The following is a 20,214-nucleotide window of genomic DNA, read 5'->3' on the forward strand; positions in this document are numbered from 1 at the left end:
CTCGACCTCTTTTGTTTTTGTAAATATGATTAGTTCATTATTCCTGATTCAGCCTATTATGAATAAACATGTTTGTAATGACAACTAGAGATCATAGTTTCTTGTGCCATGCTTGATTAGCTATGAGTTATAATGGTTTACCTTGCGTGCCAACATGCTATTAAAATGGTTATGATGTGGTATGATAGGGTGGTATCCTCCTCTGAATGATTTAAGTGACTTGACTTGGCACATGTTCACACATGTAGTTGAAACAAAATCCACATAGCCTTCACGATATTTATGTTCATGGTGGATTATATCCTACTCATGCTTGCATTAGGTGTTGATTAATTTTAATGCATGTTCATGACTGTTGTCGCTCTCTAGTTGGTTGCTTCCCAGTCTTTTGCTAGCCTTCACCTGTACTAAGTGGGAATACTGCTTGTGCATCCAATCCCTTAAACCCCAAAGTTATTCCACATGAGTGCACTATACCTACCTATATACGGTATCTACCTGTCATTCCAAGTAAATTTGTATGTGCCAAACTCTAAACCTTCAAATAAATATCCTGTTTTGTATGCTCGAATAGCTCATGTATCAATTAGGGCTGTCTGTATCTTCCATGTTAGGCGGGTTATTCTCAAGAGGAGTGGACCCCGCTCCTCACTCACGAGATAAATGGCTGGTCACCGGGATGCCCAGTCCCATGCTTTATGCAAACTAAATCAAAATAATTGCAAACAAATCTCCCCTGGGACTCTTGTTAGTTGGAGCCACTTGTTGTTTCGAGAAAGCCATGGATTGATGCTTGTGGTGGAAGGGGGAGCATAAACTTTACCATTCTGTTTGGGAACCGCCTATAATGTTAGTGTTATGTTGACAATGAAAGTATACCGCTCAAAATATTATTCACCTCTATTTTCAAAACCAAGCTCTGGCACCTCTAGAAATCCCTGCTTCCCTCTGCGAAGGGCCTATCTATTTACTTTTATGTGAGTCATCATCCTCTTATTAAAAAGTACCAGTTGGAGAGCACCGCAGTCATTTGCATTCATTATTGTTAGTTTACATTGAGTATGACTTGATTGGATCTCTTTTACCATGAATTACAATGTCTAGTCAGTCCTTGGTCTTTAAAGGTGCTCTGCATTTATGTTTTGCGGTCTCAGAAAGGGCTAGCAAGATACCACCTATTATATCATATTATGATTGTTTTGAGAAAGTGTTGTCATCCGAGTTTTATTATTATGGCTTGCTAGTTGATTGTGCTATTGATATGAGTAACTTGAGACCTATGCATTATTGCGAATGTGGTTAGTTATAATATTTTCTGAAAACTTGAATGCTGGCTTTACATATTTACAACAACAAGAGCAAACAGAGTTTGTAAAAGTTTTTCTTTATCACTTTCAGTTTGTCAACTAAATTGCTTGAGGACAAGCAAAGGTTTATGCTTGGGGGAGTTGATACGTCTCCAACGTATCTACTTTTCCAAACACTTTTGCCCTTGTTTTGGACTCTAACTTGCATGATTTGAATGGAACTAACCCGGACTGACGCTGTTTTCAGCAGAATTACCATGGTGTTATTTATGTGCAGGAGCAAACGTCTTGGAATGACCTGAAACTTCACGGAGACACTTTTCAAAAAATAAGAAAAATACCTGCCAAAGATGAAGGCCAGGGGGCCCACCATCTTGCCACGAGGGTGGGGGCGCGCCTGCCCCCCTAGGGCGCGCCCCCCTACCTTGTGGGCCCCATGTTGCGTCTCCGACTCCAACTCCACCTCCATATATTGAGTTTCGGGGAGAAAAAAATTAGAGAGAAGAAACCATCGCGTTTTATGATACGGAGCCACCGCCAAGCCCTAAAACCTCTCGGGAGGGCTGATCTGGAGTCCGTTCGGGGCTCCGGAGAGGGGGATCCGTCGCCATCGTCATCATCAACCATCCTCCATCACCAATTTCATGATGCTCACCGCCGTGCGTGAGTAATTCCATCGTAGGCTTGCTGGACGGTGATGGGTTGGATGGGATCTATCATGTAATCGAGTTAGTTTTGTTAGGGTTTGATCCCTAGTGTCCACTATGTTCTGAGATTGATGTTGCTATGACTTTGCTATGCTTAATGCTTGTCACTAGGGCCCGAGTGCCATGATTCCAGATCTGAACCTATTATGTTTTCATCAATATATGAGTGTTCTTGATCCTATCTTGCAAGTCTATAGTCACCTATTATGTGTTATGATCCGTTAACCCCGAAGTGACAATAATCGGGATACTTACCGGTGATGACCGTAGTTTGAGGAGTTCATGTATTCACTATGTATTAATGCTTTGTTCCGGTTCTCTATTAAAAGGAGGCCTTAATATCCCTTAGTTTCCATAAGGACCACGCTGCCACGGGAGGGTAGGACAAAAGATGTCATGCAAGTTCTTTTCCATAAGCACGTATGACTATGTTCGGACTACATGCCTTCATTATATCAATGAACTGGAGCTAGTTCTGTGTCACCCTAGGTTATGACTGTTACATGATGAACCGCATCCGGCATAATTCTCTATCACCGATCCATTGCCTACGAGCTTTCCATATATTGTTCTTCGCTTTCTTTCCCGTTGCTATTGCTATCATCACTACAAAATACCAAAAACATTACTTTTACTACTGTTAATGCTTCACGTCGAGGACTTGGAGCCGTACTTATGCAGGAGGGAAGAGTTGTTTCATATGCCTCATGACAGCTTAAACCCCATGAGTTAAACTATGCTACGCATGATTTGGAGTTAGCAGCTGTAGTGCTGCATTGAAGACATGGAGACATTTTCTCATCAGAAACCATTGTGAGGTATACACGGATCACAAGAGTTTGAAGTATATCTTTACGTAGAAGGAGCTGAATCTCAGGCAGAGGAGATGGTTAGAGCTCATAAAGGATTATGATATGAGATTGCATTATCATCCCGAAAAGGCTAACGTAGTAGCCGATGCGTTGAGCCGCAAGAGTCGTGTGAATACCCTCATGACCGGAGAATTACCCAAGGAGTTGGCAGAAGACCTTCGCAAGCTATGTTTGGAGATAGTTCCGAGAGGTTATGTAGAAGCTTTGGAGATTCAGTCTACTTTGATGGATAAGATCAGAGAAGCTTAGAAGACGGACAAGGAGATTGCCGAGATAATGGAAAGGATGTGTAAAGGAAAGGCTAAAGGATTTCGTGAGGATGAGCACGATACCTTATGGTTTGAGGACCGCGTATATGTGCCAAATGATCAAGAGATCAGGAGGTTGATTCTGCAAGAGGCCCATGATTCGCCATATTCGATTCACCCAGGAAATACCAAGATGTATCTGGATTTGAAGGATAGTTTCTGGTGGACTGGAATGAAGAAGGATATTGCGGAGTATGTAGCAGTTTGTGATGTATGTTAGAGAGTGAAAGCCGAGCATCAGAAGCCAGCAGGATTGCTACAACCATTGCCGATACCCGAATGGAAGTGGGATAAACTAGGCATGGATTTTATCACGGGATTACCCAGGACTCGTTCAGGCTATGACATGATATGGGTTGTAGTCCATCGTTTGACGAAAGTAGCTCATTTCATCCCAATAAAGACCACTTACACCAATGCTAAGTTGGCAAAGATATACATGACCAGGATCATATGTCTGCATGGAGTTCCGAGGACCATTGTATCAGATAGAGGAACCCAGTTTACTTCAAAGTTTTGGAATCAGTTGCATGAAACTTTGGGAACCAGGCTAGAGTTTAGTACCGCTTTTCACCCGCAGACAGATGGACAGACTGAGAGGGTCAATCGGATTCTGGAGGACATGTTGAGAGCTTATGCGCTAGACTATGGATCTAGTTGGGACGATAATTTGCCGTATGCAGAGTTCTCATACAACAACACCTATCAAGCCAGTTTGAAGATGGCCCCTTTCGAAGCACTGTACGGAAGGAGGTGTAGAACACCATTGTTGTGGGATGAAGTTGGAGACCGACAATTGTTTGGACCAGATTTGATTAAAGAGTCTGAAGAGAAGGTTAAGCTGATTCGCGATAGACTCAAGGTAGCCCAGTCCAGGCAGAAGACTTATGCGGATTCTAAACGCAAGGAGACAGTTTACGAAGTTGAAGACAGAGTGTATCTTCGGGTGTCGCCACTTCGAGGAGTGAAGCGCTTTGGAGTTAAGGGAAAGTTAGCACCACGTTTTGTGGGACCATACAGAGTTTTGGAACGTATGGGAGAAGTTGCTTACAAATTGGAATTTCCCGAAGGATTGTCTGGAGTTCACGATGTGTTCCATGTTTCTCTGTTGAAGAAGTGCCACGCAGAGATGGCTGATATTCCTCTAAGAGATACAGTACCGCTGGAAGCGATACAATTGGATAGTGATTTGACCTATGAGGAGAAGCCAGTTAAGATACTCGAGTTTGCTAGCCGAGTCACATGCAGCAAAGTAATCAAGTTCTGTAAAGTTCAGTGGAGTCACCACATCGAAGATGAAGCCACCTGGGAACGAGAGGAAGACCTACGAAAGGATCACCCTCACCTATTTTCTAGCCAACCCGAATCTCGAGGGCAAGATTCATCTTAAGGGGGTAGGTTTGTAACATCCCAAATATTCAATTTGGAATGTTATACATTAGATCATCATTGCATATCATATTTTATTGCATTTTGGTTGATCCTAGAAATTCTACGCAACTCAAGGACCCGCGGAGAGAGTTGGGGATTTCATAATTTTCATATTCGAGTTTTCTCGAATTTTGAAAAGAGGATCGTTTGATTTTAATTATTTTTCTCTTTGAATATTTATTTTATAAAAATAAGAGAGAGAGAGAGAGGATAAAATGACTTCCTCAAAATAAAGAAATATCGGAGATTTAATATTAAAACCAAATAAGATTTTTATTCAGAGTTTTATCGGTATTTTATTTGAATTAGGAAAAATATCCGTTTTTCAAAATTTGCATTTTAGGCCAAAATAAGTGTTCACCTTGTCCGACTTATTTTTAGAGGACGGGGAAAATTTATTTCTGGATTTTTGGAGTCCGTCTAGTATTCTTTTCTTTCTTTTTCTGCACGTCGGAATTATTTAAAAAAGAGTCAAACCGACTCCGGGCCGTACCCGAGCGGGATACCGCCCGGGGGGGCCTTTATAAGTCATGACGCCCAAGCCGCCGAAGCCCAGCCCGAGCCGCCGCGGCCCACCGCCGCCCAATGCTAACCCTAGCCCAACGACGTCGCCGCCGCCTCACGCCGCCGCCGCCTCGCCGCCGATGCCGCCCCGGACCCGCCGCCCCGCGCCGCCTCGCCGGAGCCGCCCGTCGCCGCTGCCGCCCTCACCGGATTTGCCGGAGGTAGCCGACCCGCCGCCGCCGATTTTCTTCGGAAAACCGTATAGTCTTTTCTTAGACCGCGGTTTATTTTTTAGATAGGTTTTTTTTCCGGTTTAGTTATATAGCAAACGCCCGTTCGTTCATTCGTTTTAACGAACAGTTTTCACCGTTTAGCCGCACACAGCGAACGTTCGTTCGTTAGCCTATTCGTCAGTTTTTCTTTTTCTCGGATTTTCTATGATTATTTTCGATTGCGATTTCTGATCCGATTTTCGTTTTAGTATAACTTTGCACTCGTTTATCGGAATCAGACGATTCAAGCGCCTAGAGTTTCGTCTCGAAACCCTCTTTCTGTTTAACCAACTTAAACAAGATTTTGCTACTATAAAATTGGACTTAAGTCCAGATTAGTGAACGAAGCTTGTTTCTTTCGCCGTTTGAGTTTTGTTGCTTCGTTTGATTTGATTCTTTTTGCAAACCGGGGTTCTTAAGTTGAACTTTCTGGTTAGATCTTTTATTTGAGTTTTACCTGTGCCCTTGCTTGATTGCTTATTGTATGCTTGTTTGTTTGCGATAGAGTACCCGGATTGTGAAGCGTGCTACTACGAGTCTCTAGGTTTCGCGGATCATAAGCAAGGCAAGTAACACTTTGATCATACCTCCTTACTACCCAGTTTCATTGCATTAGATCAACCCTCAAACAATTGCATGTTTAGGATCTAATTAAATTGTGGGTTTTGGGAAGTTGATGAGGCAGTACCAATTGTCCTGTTTATTATCAAACCTTTGGGAGTTACTTCTACGTTGCTTATATTTCCATGCTATGCTCGTAGACGTGGATTGGGTTTGAGTGTATCCACGACTGAGGTGAGATTGTTAATTAATGGTTCAACTTAAGGTGGCAACTTTAATACACATCTGGTTGGATTGAGGCACCTGGGGAACCCAGTGTTGTCTGTATTTTTGGAAATCCCGGGGTACCGTATGATTCTCCTATGGACTGCCACCCAGGCTCAAAGGGATCATGAGATTATTCATGCTAGAAACTTCCGTGTGCAGCCACATGCCATTATGGGCTCTGGCATAGTTGAGTAAGTTGTGGGAAACCTTTCCATGATGGGCTAGCAGATGTAGGGGATTGTAGGTGTACCGGCCTATCTATCGGTTATGGGGACCTCTTCGGAAAGACTGTGTCTCAATCATCCGTTTCTTGTGGGGAAAAGTGCACAAACCTCTGCAGAGTGTACAAACTAATCATGGTTAGTCGTGTCCCGGTTATGGACATCTTGAGTATCTGGTTTTTGGATTATCATGTGAATCTCATCACTCTTAATAATAAAACTTGATTGGGTTATTAATTATTTCTTAATTGGGATTGAGTTGGGTGAACCTTCTCAATGTTTAACAACCACCATGATAGTTAAATAAAATTTATTCCTTTACAGTAGGGAAAAATTGGCTTTTCGCAGAACATATTAACCATACAGCCTCTACCAGCCATATATGCATGTAGTGATAGTATTATTCTGTTCATTACTCTCTTGTGTTACATTGCCAGCATATTCCATGTGCTGACCCATTTTCGGGCTGCAACGTATCATGTTGCAGACATTTTAGACAATGAGTAAGGAGCCTTAGGTCGTGGTCTTTCACTCAGTGATGCCGTTAGAGTTGATGGACTCCCTTTATCTTCCAAGCCTTCCGCTATTATCGTATTAGATGGCCTTAACCATATTTATTGTAATAAGTTCTCTTTTGAGACATTCGATGTAATAAGTATGTGATTGCTACTCTGTTATAAATCCTTCGAGTACTGTGTGTGTCAGCATTACCGATCCAGGGATGACTCTTATGCACAGAGACTTGACCGTCTGAGGTCGGGTCACTACAAGGATGATATTAGAGCACACGCTGACTGTAGGACACGACCACTAAGCTAAAGCCCTAGAATCACTACTCTCTTCTCATTTCTGACTCCTCTCCATTTTCTACTCTTCAGGATGGCGGATGCAAGGATCAAGTTCATGCAACCGGATGAAGACACCCCATTTGGACGCCACTTGAAGGAAGTCACTAGATACCTCAATATTGGAATACCAAGCTTCACCGGGACCTACAACGCCACTTTACCAAAAAAAGAGCGCTGGATGATTCAAGTTCAAGTTCCAGGAAGGACGTTCACGCCAGTCACTGAGCCCATAGAATTTTCCTTCGATGCACCAACCTGGAGTCTAGGAAAGAGTATGGCAGCTCACATTTCCATCGGTCGCATTGGAGAAGTTTACCATAATGATCTCAAGGACACTATCTACCAGATTTGTGGGCGCCGAGATGAGCAATGGGAGATGATCAACATCAGGAAGGATAGATGAAGGCAGGGCGAACCTCGCAAGGTTCCAATGACATAAGCCATGACGACCAAGGCCAGGTGGGTGCCAGCGCGCATGGTGTCCTCGTTTCCTCTTTGGTGCTAAGGAGGCAAGCGCAGACAAGGAGTACCGGGGCATCAGGCAAAGGTTTCCATATCGGTGCAACAAGACCAAGACCAGCAGGACGGCAGGACGGAGGTCACCATGGAGCCCAAGACGGCGTAACCACCAGAGCCTTTAGCAGGTGAAGACCACCTTTAGTCAGGATAGCTTGTACTAGCTGTCCCCCTTCAAATTGGCCCTTGTGGCATCCCTTCCCACTCAATATTTGGGAAGAGGAACGAGCCTCTATAAATAGGACTAGTCACTACAGTAGGAGGCAACTCATCTTGGACTGGATCCACTCCATCCTCACACCTACCAAGCACAAGAACATCTCTCCTCAGGAGGCTGTTTTTCCCCTTGTATTGTTCATCCTCAGCCCAAGAGGCAATTCACCACACCACACTGGAGTAGGGTATTACACCACCATGGTGGCCCGAACCAGTATAAGTCTTGTGTCTCTTGTGTTGCGGGTTCGTCAAGCTAGGCTTTGAGATCGCGGTGAGGCTGAGGGCGTGATCGGGTAGGGGGAAATCTTCATGCGCACCCCAGTGTTCGAACCTCAAGGGTTTTACCGGAATCCAAAATCTGACATTTGGCGCCAGGTAGGGGTGCGCTAAAGCTTTCCTTCCGTCGATCGCGTCCTGTCGCTTTGTCGCATCCATGGCGGACGCTCGCCGAGCTCGCGCCGAGCGCCGGGCCGCCCTCGCCGCCCGCATTGCTCAGACGGCTCCCATCAACGGGCCTTCCTGTCGTTCTCCGTCGCCTGCCGCCAACGCCGCCACCGGCCTGGCGGGAAACGAGCAGAAAGCATCCTCGCTGCACCACTCGGTGCGGCGGGATGGCCGCATCACCACTCCGTGGCTGACCCCGGACGGCTCATCGTCTCACGTTCATCGCGCTCCCACGGACGCGCAGGCCGCACTGCTCATGGCACGCGAACTCCCCCGCTACCGCCCTATCGATGACCTCTACGAGGACTGGCTGGACCACATCGCCGAGCTCATCAGCACCGCAGGGGGTTCCCCCGCGCCATCCCTCTCGCTGCCTCGCCCTCCGCCAGCTGTGGGCAACGTGGCTCATGGAGCGCCACCACCACCACCTCCGCACCAAGACGGCGTCCTGGCGCCAAGGCGTGTGGTCCCCCGGCGCGACCCACCGCGTCGGGCGCTTGTGCGCGAAGAAGGAAGCTCCCAAGAAGTTCCTCGCCCGCAAGAAAACGCTCCCGCGCTCCCAACACCACTACGACAAGACAGTGTGCTGCCTGCGGTGGCGGTGCGCGGACATCAAGGGAAGGCTCCACATCAGCAAATGGACCCGGTGGCCTCCGCGGGCTGCCGCGCCTTCACTCCTGAGCTGCATAGCGTCGCATGGCCGGGCAAGTTCAAGCCAGGCCTGCCTCCACGCTACGACGGCACCCCCGACCCCGCGGAGTTCCTGCAGCTCTTCGAGATGAGCATCGAGGCGGCCAACGGCGATGAGAAAGTCACGGCGAACTGGTTCCCCATGGCTCTCAAGGATGGTGCCCACTCATGGCTCCTGAATCTACCTCCAGGCTCGATCTCCTCCTGGGACGAGATGCGCGACTACTTCGTCGCCAATTTCCAGGGCACCCGCGACCGCCCTCCGGCCGCGGGTGACCTACGCCCCGTCAAGCAGCAGCCAGGAGAGACCCTCCACAAGTACATCCAGCACTTCAACAACGTTTGCCTCAAGATCCCCAAGGTGACAGATGAGGCCATCATCTCCTCGTTTTCTGTTGGCGTCCGCGACGTCAAGATGAAGGAGGAGCTCGCCATCCATGAGGAGTTGTGCACGTCCTTGGAGTTGTTCAACTTGGCGACCAAGTGCGCAAGGGCTGAGGAAGGGCACCTTTCCCTCCTCGAGCTCCAAGCTGCCGACCTGGAGGAGAAGAAATCCAAGGCCAAGGATGTGAAGCGCAAGGGAGTGGCCGTACTTGCGGCGGAGCCATACACGAAGCGCGGCTGGGACCAGCCTGAGTCATCCAAGAGCAGCCGACCATTCTGCGCCTTCCCCAACGTTCACAGCCACAACACCAACGACTATCTAGAGCTCAGGGCCATTCGAGATGGACGCCTTGGTCGACGCCCCGAGTGCAACGACTGGGGCTACGACCGAGGAGGATGACATGGCGGAGGACGCTGGGACGACCGTGGCCCTTGCCAGGAGTGGCGTGACTGGCCTCGCGAGGACCGCTGGCAAGATCAACCTCTCGAAGGTGCCTGGAGGGATCAGCCTCGCAAGGACTGCCCCCAGGGCAATGCTGGTCTTCCTCCGGTGCCGCCACCACCAAGAAGGAACGATGACCACTATCAGGACAAGGGGGCTGGGGGCTTCCAGGAGCCACGGGCTATCACCTCCATCTTGGCTGGAGCTCAAGCCCCAGCCTCTCAGCGAATCTTCAAGCAGTTTGCTCGCGAGGTGAACGCAGTCCTCCCAGGCTCAAGGACACATGCTAGCTTAGGTGGTCCAAGTGCGCCATCACCTTCAGTTCGGCAAATCAGCTCAAGTGCGCGGCCACTGCTGGCGCCCACCCGATGCTTTGCTCACCCGTCATTAGCAACGTACAAGTCACCAAGACCCTCATCAATGGCGGCACAGGGTTTAATGTCCCGTCCGTCGAGATGTTCGACAACCTTCAAGTGCCCTACGATCAGCTTCAGCCTACCAAGCCCTTCTCAGGAGTGACCGACAGTTCCACCACGCCGATAGGGCAGGTCCGCCTCACTGTCACATTCGGACAGCGCGACAACTACCGCACCGAGTTCATCGACTTCGACGTCGCCCACATCCGTCTGCCATACAATGCCATCCTCAGGTATCCGGCCCTGGCCAAGTTCATGGCAGTGACACACCACTGCTACAACGTCCTCAAGATGCCAGGAAGCAGCAGGATCATCACAGTCCCCTGCGAAGAAAGAGATGCGGTGTGCTCCCTCGAGCGCGCCTTCCAAGCAGCATCAGTAGAAGACCCCGACAATAATGCGTAGCACCTTCCTGAGGTCGCCCATAAGAAGAAAGAAGCAGCTACTTCTCACAGGGCCTCAGGAGAGCGGCGCCGCAAGTGGTGCCACGTCAGGATCGGCGCCCACGCCTTGGGCGCCTCCCTCCCTCGCATAGGAAGGAGCGCCCAGCGCCCCCCTCGGGCAGGGCTCGGGGGCTCTCTTCTGGAGGGCCTCCGACCTTGCCAACATCACGAGGGAGGTGCTCAGGCACCACATGGAGGCGTGCTTCACAGCACGTTTCCCTCAGGAGGACACCGGACGAGGAGCGCCCGGCGCTCAGGAGTTCATTGCCAAGACCACTCAGAAACTGCAGGATGCAAAGAGCCATGCACGGTGACCGCCGCTCGCCTGGCGCCGCCCCCATCCAGGCAGGGATGGCGGGCTGCGCGTCTGCATCGACGTCCCAGGGCTCAACAGGGCCGCATCTCAGGAGCTTTTCTAGCCTTCGTGCGTGGGACGCTGCGAGGGCCCGCCTCACAGCTACGTTCGCATGCCTTTTGGCCTGCCGATCATGGCGTCCGCCTTCCAGCGCAACCTGCGGAGCATCCTGGCGGCTTAGGAGGCTAGGCACCACGCAGTCCTTGCGGAGATGGGGACGGTCCTCAAGAAACCGCCTGGACCCCCAGAGCCTCCCGAGGCTCAGGGCCCCGGTGGCTCGTGAGGAGCAACTCCTTCATCATGCTTCTTCAGCTGCCCCAACATCCCTTCAACAACATAACCAGGTGACATCTTCTAAGTTTATTTGGCTGGGAGCGCCCCTCGGGCTGCATCATTCCCGGGACGCGTGGGTCCGTCCCTGTGGCGCGTATCCCTTTTTTGTGTCTTTAGCTTACCTTGCTGGGGCGCCCCTCGGGCTGCATCATCCCCAAGCCGCTCGGGTCCGACCCAGTGTCATCTATCGTTCATGCATTTACCTAAGCTAGTCTGCTTTTCATGCTTAACCTATCTGTGATTATCACCTGCTTGATTGTCACCTACCACACGAGATGTTCACGCTGGCACAGCGCTTGTGCTTGGGTCCGTCCCTGCAACGTCGATAAATCTAAGCGGTTGAGCTCTGACCCGCGGCACGCCCCGTGCGCGTCACCTCACCAGGCCCTTAGTGCCTTCATTCTCTTACGGAGCAACCAGTGGCCGGCCGGCAATTATAATGGCAATATGTGCCCCTCCTCGCGCTGACTTGCAGGAACCCCTCGAGGACAACAGCGGGCGATACCGCGGGCTCCCTCTTCTCCCACGTGATTCGCTAGCGCGTTAAAAGGGGGTCTCCTGAGCATCATGACTCAGGAGCTCCTACTGGCTCTCCAGCCCTCACCCCCTGGCCTTGACCACGGCATCGTGACCTGGCATACCAGCGGCGGCTGAGCTTGCTCGAGGGCCGAGACCTGAGGACGGAGAGCACGAAGGAGAGCGTGGGGAAGAAGGGGATGCACGCACGGGCCTAACCTAGCTGCGCCATGGCCACCAACACACGAGTCTGGTGCAACGCCAGGAAACGACTCCAGACTGCCAAGATAAGTTTCGTGCTCGGACCAACCAATCGCTATGGCACGGGATTCTCACTTGCTGCAGCCCTGCCGCGGCAACGTCGCTTCCCTTCCTTACCTCTCGGTGTTCGCTTGCGCGCTCAAGGGGACCTCCTGAGCATCGCATCTCAGGAGCCCTTACTGGACCTCGGGCCACTCACCTCCCGGCCTTGACCACGGCATCGCGACCTGGCATACCAGCGACGGCTGCAGCCTGCCCGGGGACCGGGACCTGTTAGTGTAGAGAACCAAGCCGCCGCGAGGGTAGAAAGGGGAGACTGAGCCGAAATAGGACACACACCCGCACAATTTCATAATAAGGATAATATCAACAAAAGACATTGCAGGTTCTTTACACATCCCAAGGGGTTTGTTTCGATTCCTCGCAGGGAACAAAAGAGGGGAGTTCCTAGGAGCCCTATCTACATGCGCCAGTGGAGCCGACGCCATCATCAATAGTGGGCCATGGGAGGCCGGTGCCAACCCCTTCCAGATCAGCGACGGCGGCGGCCGGACGCTGCAGCCTTGCTCCGGGCCCGGTGAGAGCTCGGAGGCATGTAGCTGTCGTCGCTCATCTCCGGAGTCTCGTAGAGCTCGGGAGAGTCGCTGGACTCCCAAGCGACGCCACTGCTGCTGGATGAGTCACTGGCGAGGTTGGCGGCAGGCCCAGCTTCTGCCGCGGCACCGTTCAGGAAGCCCTCTCCGGGGCAGCACTCCAAGCGGCGGCCTTCCGCGTCGAAGACCTTGAAGAACATCATGGAGGCGCCGTTGTACCTAAGGTAGATGGCGAGGGCGCCTTCCGTGCGGCAAACCCGAGCAACCTCACCCCAACCGCGGGTCATGAAGATCTTGCCCGGGGAGACGGCTTCCACTTCCGCTCCGGTCGCTGGGGCATCGTAGTCGGTGTGCTGCAGCCATAGCTCGAGGGCCCCCCTCAGTGGCATCTCGGCGGAGAAGAACTGGGGGAAGCAGATCCAAGTACGCGGAGGCATCGCCGCCCACAACACGAGTTCGTGCAAGGAGTCCATGACGTGGGCCCCTGGGGGACGACGTGAGCCACCGTGGCACGGCAACCACGGCCGCGGCGTGAGCTGCACCGCTCGCCGCCTCTTCCTCCCGAGCCCTCGGCTTGGGCGTACAAGGGCAGCGGATACCCAGCAGGTGGCCGCTCGTACCAAGGCCTTGTCACCTCCTGCCTCACGACTATGTCACGGCGGTGGACTAGCCTCTTCTTCGGCGGAAGCGGCCCGGGCTAGTCGCGGGGAGTTTTTCCCTTCTCCGTGGCCGAGAATCTTTGGATTGGCGCCATGCTGTCGCTACTAGCAATGGAGCAAGGGAGAAGAAGCGAGCGGAGCAGGAAGAGATGGGTGACGGGGGCTCTGCCCCCTCCTCATTTATAGCAGGAGGAGGCCAACCGTCGACCTCCATGATCGCAGGTAATGATAACCCTTTTGCATGCAGCAGGGGCTCGTCGAGTCGGGCAGTTGCCGAGGTAGCATGGGGAAGCGGAGACGCCCACGTCCAATCAATCGCCACGCATCGAACAAGGCCACAGGCTGTTGGGGCCCGCGGTGCTCCGCACTTTCGCTTTGGCTTTGCCCCAAAGCCAAGTCCGAGCGCGCCTTGGGCCCGGGGGCTACTGCCGGCGTTGTAGGAATGGGGGTCCCTAGACTTGCCTGCCTACGGCCCACGGCGTGGCTCCACTCGCGGCCCAGTACAACCCGTCTTCACCAACAAATGCTCAAGACCCTCACAAGGGGCCAAGCCTCGCGAGGCGGCGACACAAGACCTCCTCGGGGGCAGCCTCACCAAGCTGGCTCGCGAGGGGAGGAGAGATCAAGGCAGGGCGAACCTCGCGAGGTTCAAATGACGTAAGCCATGATGACCAAGGCCAGGCAGGCGCCAGCGTGCACAACGTCCTCATTTCCTCTTTGGTGCTAAGGAGGCAAACGTAGGCGAGAAGTACCAAGGTGTCGGGCAAAGTTTTCCATATTGGTGCAACAAGACCAAGACCAGCAGGACGGCAGGACGGAGGTCACCGTGGAGCCCAAGACGGCGTCACAACCAGAGCCTTTGGTAGGCAAAGACCACCTTTAGTCAGGATAGCTTGTACTAGCTGTCCCCCTTCAAATTGGCCGTTGTGGCATCCCTTCCCGCTCAATATTTGGGAAGAGGACCGGGCCTCTATAAATAGGACTAGCCACCACAGTAGGAGGAAACTCATCTTGGACTGGATCCACTCCATCCTCACACCCACCAAGCACAAGAACACCTCTCCTTAGGAGGCTATTCTTCCCCTTGTATTGTTCATCCTCAGCCCCAAAGGCAATCCACCACACCACACTGGATTAGGGTATTACACCACATCGGTGGCCCGAACCAACATAAATCTTGTGTCTTTTTGTGTTGCGGGTTCGTCGAGCTAGGCTTTGAGATAGCGGTGAGGCTGAGGGCGTGATCAGGTAGGGGAAAATCTTCACGCGCACCCCAGTGTTCGAACCTCAAGGGTTTTGCCGGAACCCGAAATCCGACAGAGAGCTCTTGGACGGAGGGGCCGGGCAGCCGTACAGTGCGGTGGTATTCAAGAGCTCAACCACAAAGGACAACAGAAATTTGGCTTCCCTTACAATTTTGCTCGTTCATTATCGCACATGGTTCATCTCCGTCGCTTCCGAAAACAGTATGCGCTGAGCCTATTGTGTGTTGCGTTATGATTGGCCGGAACCCCAGCCACGCGGATCGCCCGTGTGCACCGTTGGATGCACCGCGATCGAACAACAATCCACGTCCCTCACATCACACCCGTGCACCTGTAGCTGGATTGGATTTATATGTTCTAAATGCCTAGAAAATGCACATAATCCCCTAAATATGGTAAATGAGCCTTGAAAAATGCCAAATTTGGACACGGTGATTTGCAGGGTGTATGTTCGTAGTAGAAAAAAACTCCAGGGCAAAGAATGAAGAAAATTTGGATTCCCCTTCAATCTAGAGGATTTCCCTTTCGAAAGCATGGAACTTCCTCGGTGATGGTTCGATTTATGAAGGGCGTGCATGACAAGATAAGCCAAACCTTCTCAAATTTTTTCCAAGGCATGGTGAGGTCATACCATGGTACCATGCCAGGCGTCATGTTTTTAAGCATTTATTTCATTTTTTTTCTATAGATGAAAACCCAACAAACAGACATTTGTGGTTGACTATTGCCACACATTTCATCGAAATATCTGTGCATTCCTTGTAAAAGGCATGAGAATTTACTAAATGGCATGAGCATGGTTTTCTAGGCTGTTCTTGTGGACCCTTTCATGCATCGATTGTTTGAACTTGAATTATGCGCATTAATGCCTAGGAAATGCAAAGAATCCCCTAAATATGGAAAATGAACCCGGAAAAGTGCCAAATTTGAACATCGTGATTTGCAGGTTGTATGTTCATCATAGAAATAAACTCGTGGACAAAGGACAAAGGAAATTTGGACCCCCTTCAATCTTGGTGATTTCCCCCTTGAAACCATGAAACTTCCTCGGTGATGGTTCGATTTATGAAAGGCGCGCATCACGACATAAGGAAAACATTCTCCAATTTTTACCAGGGCATGGGGAGGCCATACCATGGCACCACGCCAGGCGTCATGTTTTCCAACCATGTGTTTCATTTTTTGTATAGTTGTTAACCGAGTAAACCACGCGTTTATGGTTGACTATTGCCACACATTTCCTTGAAATATCTGCCCATTCCTTGTAAAAGGCATGAGAATGTGCTAAATAACACGAGCATGGTTTTCCAGACCATTTTTGTGAACCTTTTCATGCACCGATTGTTTGAATTTGAATTATGTCCATTAATGCCTAGAAAATGCACATAATCCCCTAATATGGTAAATGAGCCCGGGAAAATGTCAAATTTGAACATGTTGCATTTGAGGCGGTATGTTGATCGTTGCAATAATACTGAATGACAAACTAGGATGGAAATTAGGATTCCCCTTCAATCTTGGGGATTTTCCCTCTCGAAAGCATGGAACTTCCTCGGTGATGGTTCGATTTATGAAGGGCGTGCATGACGACATAAGCCAAACCTTCTCAAATTTTTACCAGGGCATGGTGAGGTCATACCATGGCACCATGCCAGGCGTCATGTTTTTTAAGCATTTATTTCATTTTTTCTATAGGTGAAAACCAACCAAACAAACATTTGTGGTTGACTATTGCCACACATTTCATCGAAATATCTGTCCATTCCTTGTGAAAGGCATGAGAATTTACTAAATGGCACGGGCATGGTTTTCTAGGACGTTCTTGTGGACCCTTTCATGCATCGATTGTTTGAACTTGAATTATGTGCATTAATGCCTAGGAAATGCACATAATCCCCTAAATATGGCAAATGAACCCGGAAAAGTGCCAAATTTGAACACGGTGATTTGCAGCTTGTATGCTCATCATAGAAAGAAAACTCGTGGACAAAGGACAAAGGAAATTTGGGCCCCCCTTCAATCTTGGTGATTTCCCGCTCGAAACCATGAAACTTCCTTGGATGATGGTTCGTTTTACGAAAGGCGCGCATCATGACATAAGGAAAACATTCTCCAATTTTTACCAGGGCATGGTGAGGCCATACCATGGCACCACACCAGGCGTCATGTTTTCCAACCATGTGTTTCATTTTTTGTATAGCACAAGCATGGCTTTCCAGACCATTCTTGTGCACCTTTTCATGCATCGATTGTTCAAATTTGAATTATGTGCATAATTAATGCCTAGAAAACGCACACAATCCCCTAAATATGGTAAATGTGTTCAGAAAAATGTCAAATTTGAACATGTTTCATTTGAGGCGGTATGTTGATCGTTGGAAAAAAACTGAATGACAAACTAGGACGAAAATTTGGATTCCCCTTCAATCTTGGTGATTTCCCTCTCGAAAGCATTGAACTTCCTCGGTGATGGTTCGATTTATGAAGGGCGTGCATGACGACATAAATCAAGCCTTCTCAGCTTTTAACCAGGGCACGGTGAGGCCATACCATGGCGCCATGCCAGCCGTCATGTGTTTCAGGCACATATTTCATTGTTCTATAGTTGATAACCGAGTAAATGACGCATTTGTGGTTGACTATTGCCACACATTCCATTGAAATCTCTGCCCATTCCTTGTAAAAGGCTTGAGAAATTACTAAATACCACGAGTATGGTTTTTCCAGACCGTTCTTGTGCACCCTTTCATGCACCAATTGTTTGAATTTGAATTACGAATGCACATAATCCCCTAAATATTGTAAATGAACCCGGAAAAGTGTCAAATTTGAACATGATGATTAGCAGGGTTTATGTTCATCATAGAAAAAAACTCATGGATGAAGGACAAAGGAAATTTGGGTTCCCATTCAATCTCGGTGATTTACTATCGCACACGATTCATCTCCGCCACCTCTGCGAACCGTGTGTGTTCACTCACACATGCAAAAGGAAAAGAAAACCCTCGCCCACTTCGTCCCCACTCACTCACCGCGGACTCCTCCGCAACTCTGCACCCTAAACTCGACGGCTATTGGCGGCGGGCGTAGGTTGCACTCCAAACGACACCGGATTTCGCCTCTACCGCTTTCCGCCGCCTATCTACTCTGACATTCTAGACTCTGGTCGACTGGGTTTTTCTACGGGATTGGGGTGGGGATTTTTCTCATCGAGAAGTTAATCAACTTAATTAGCGAAATATTCACTCATCTCTTATCGCAGTCCGTCCATCGCTGTTAATCAACCGCCATAAATCGCCGTGGAATCATTTTTGTTCTAGCTGATTCGTGGGTGTTCATTCATGTGTGCACAGTGCGAGCACAAATCGGGAAACTGTGGTCGTGGCCAGTCGGAAACGAAGTTCTATCTCACCATTCCGAATGACTTCAGGGAGCGCTCGGAATGTTGAATCTCAACCTACCACAGGCGGCATGGCCTAAATTTGTGAACATATACCGTCTGTTGCTACATTATCTATATATTTGCATATGTTGGTGTTCTGGGAACGGGGCTCCCCAGACTTGCTTTCCTGCGGCCCATGGCGTGGCTCTACGAGTGGGACCGTACGGCCCATCTTCACCAACAAGCATTCAAGACCCTCGCGAGGGGCCAAGCCTCACGAGGCGGACGACGCAAGACCTCCTCGGGAGCGGCCTCACCAGGCTAGCTCACGAGGGGCAGAGAGATCAAGGCAAGGCAAACCTCGAGAGGTTCCAGGGATGTAAGCCGTGACGATCGAGACCAGGCGGGCGCCAGGCGGGCACCAGTGCGCACAGTGTCCTTGTTTCCTCTTTGGTGCTAAGGAGGCAAGCGCAGGAGAGGAGTACCGAGGCGTCAAGCAAAGGTTTCCATATCGGTGCAACGAGACCAAGACCAGCAGGACGGCAAGATATAGGTCACCATGGAGCCCAAGGCGGCGTCACCGCCAGAGCCTTTTGTAGGCGAAGACTGCTTTTGTCAGGATAGCTTGTACCAGCTGTACCCTTTCAAATTGTCCATTGTTGGCTCCCTTCCCGCTCAATATTTGGGGAGAGGACCAGGGCCTCTATAAATAGGACTAGCCACCATAGTAGGAGGCATCTCATCTTGAGTAATCCTGACCCACACAAGTTCACCAAGCACAAGAAAACCTCGCCTCAGGAGGCTGTTCTTCCCCTTGTACTGTTCATCCTCAGCCCAAGAGGCAATCCACCACCACACACTGGAGTAGGATATTACACCACGACGGTGGCCCGAACCAGTATAAATCTTGTGTCTCTTGTGTTGCGAGTTCACCGAGCTAGCCTGGCAGATCGTAGCAAGGTTAAGGGCGTGGTTTGGTAGGGGGAGATTGTCGGGGGTTTGGTGCGACATATGCCAACGGATGGCTTATCATGGTGGGGGCGAGTAGAACATTGTCGGTGCCTGGAAACGGGATGAGGCGAAGACATGCACGCCGGCGAATCTTACCTAGCTTCGGGGCTCTCCAGGGAGATAATACCCCTACTGCTGCTCTGCGGGGTCTCCGCATGATCACTATGGCAAAGTGCTTACACGGTTGCTCCTTGAGCTGTTTTCTGGTGGTACGAGAGGGCAAGGCTAGCTCTCTCCCTTCTATATGATCTGGTCTAGAGCTAATGGGTTCCAACCCTTTGCACGGGTGCCCTAGGGGGTATATATAGGCCTACTCCCTAGGGGTACAATGGTAATCCGGCTGGGCGCGGGCCCAGCTGTCAGTGTCTCTGGCTTCCGTCTTCTCTGCCGACCGCTGGGGCCCGCCGACTGGCGGGCCCCGCTGACTAGCCGGGTATGGAGCCGAAAGCCCGCGTCTGCCGCTGGCGGGTCTTGCCGGCTGCTGCTTACTGTAGCTGTGCTTCTGATGACGCGGGCTTGATTATGAGGTCATGGCAACAGCCCCGCCGCCCGGTGGGCGATCACTGTTGCCTCTCCCCATCACATCTTGATTAATGGCGCGTGGGCCCCGGGGGAGGGCTTGGCCGACTCCCCCGGGCCGACTCCCGACGGGTCCGACTGGTGGTTCTCCCGTCGTCTCCCGAGGTCTCATTGACTGGCGGGCCCTGCTGCCTCCAGGCCGTACAGACAAGCCATCGTGGGTGCAGGATTCGGCCCTGCGGTGCTGATATCAGGGCCGGCTTGGCAACAGTGCCATGCCGCACGGAGATCTTCCGGGATACGGCGTGCTGTGGCCATGCCTGCCATTGGTGAGGGGCGGGGGTGGGTTTTGTTGTAGCCACGCCCCTGCCTCGTCCCCTTTGATGAGGTCATGGGGTTTGTTGGAGTCGCAGGCCGACTCCCCAAAGCCGGCTTCTCTGGAAGTCGTCCCTGGGACTCGGCCGTGAGCGG

This window comes from Triticum urartu, chromosome 1 (genome assembly GCF_003073215.2).
Source record: "Triticum urartu cultivar G1812 chromosome 1, Tu2.1, whole genome shotgun sequence".
NCBI lineage: Eukaryota > Viridiplantae > Streptophyta > Magnoliopsida > Poales > Poaceae > Triticum > Triticum urartu.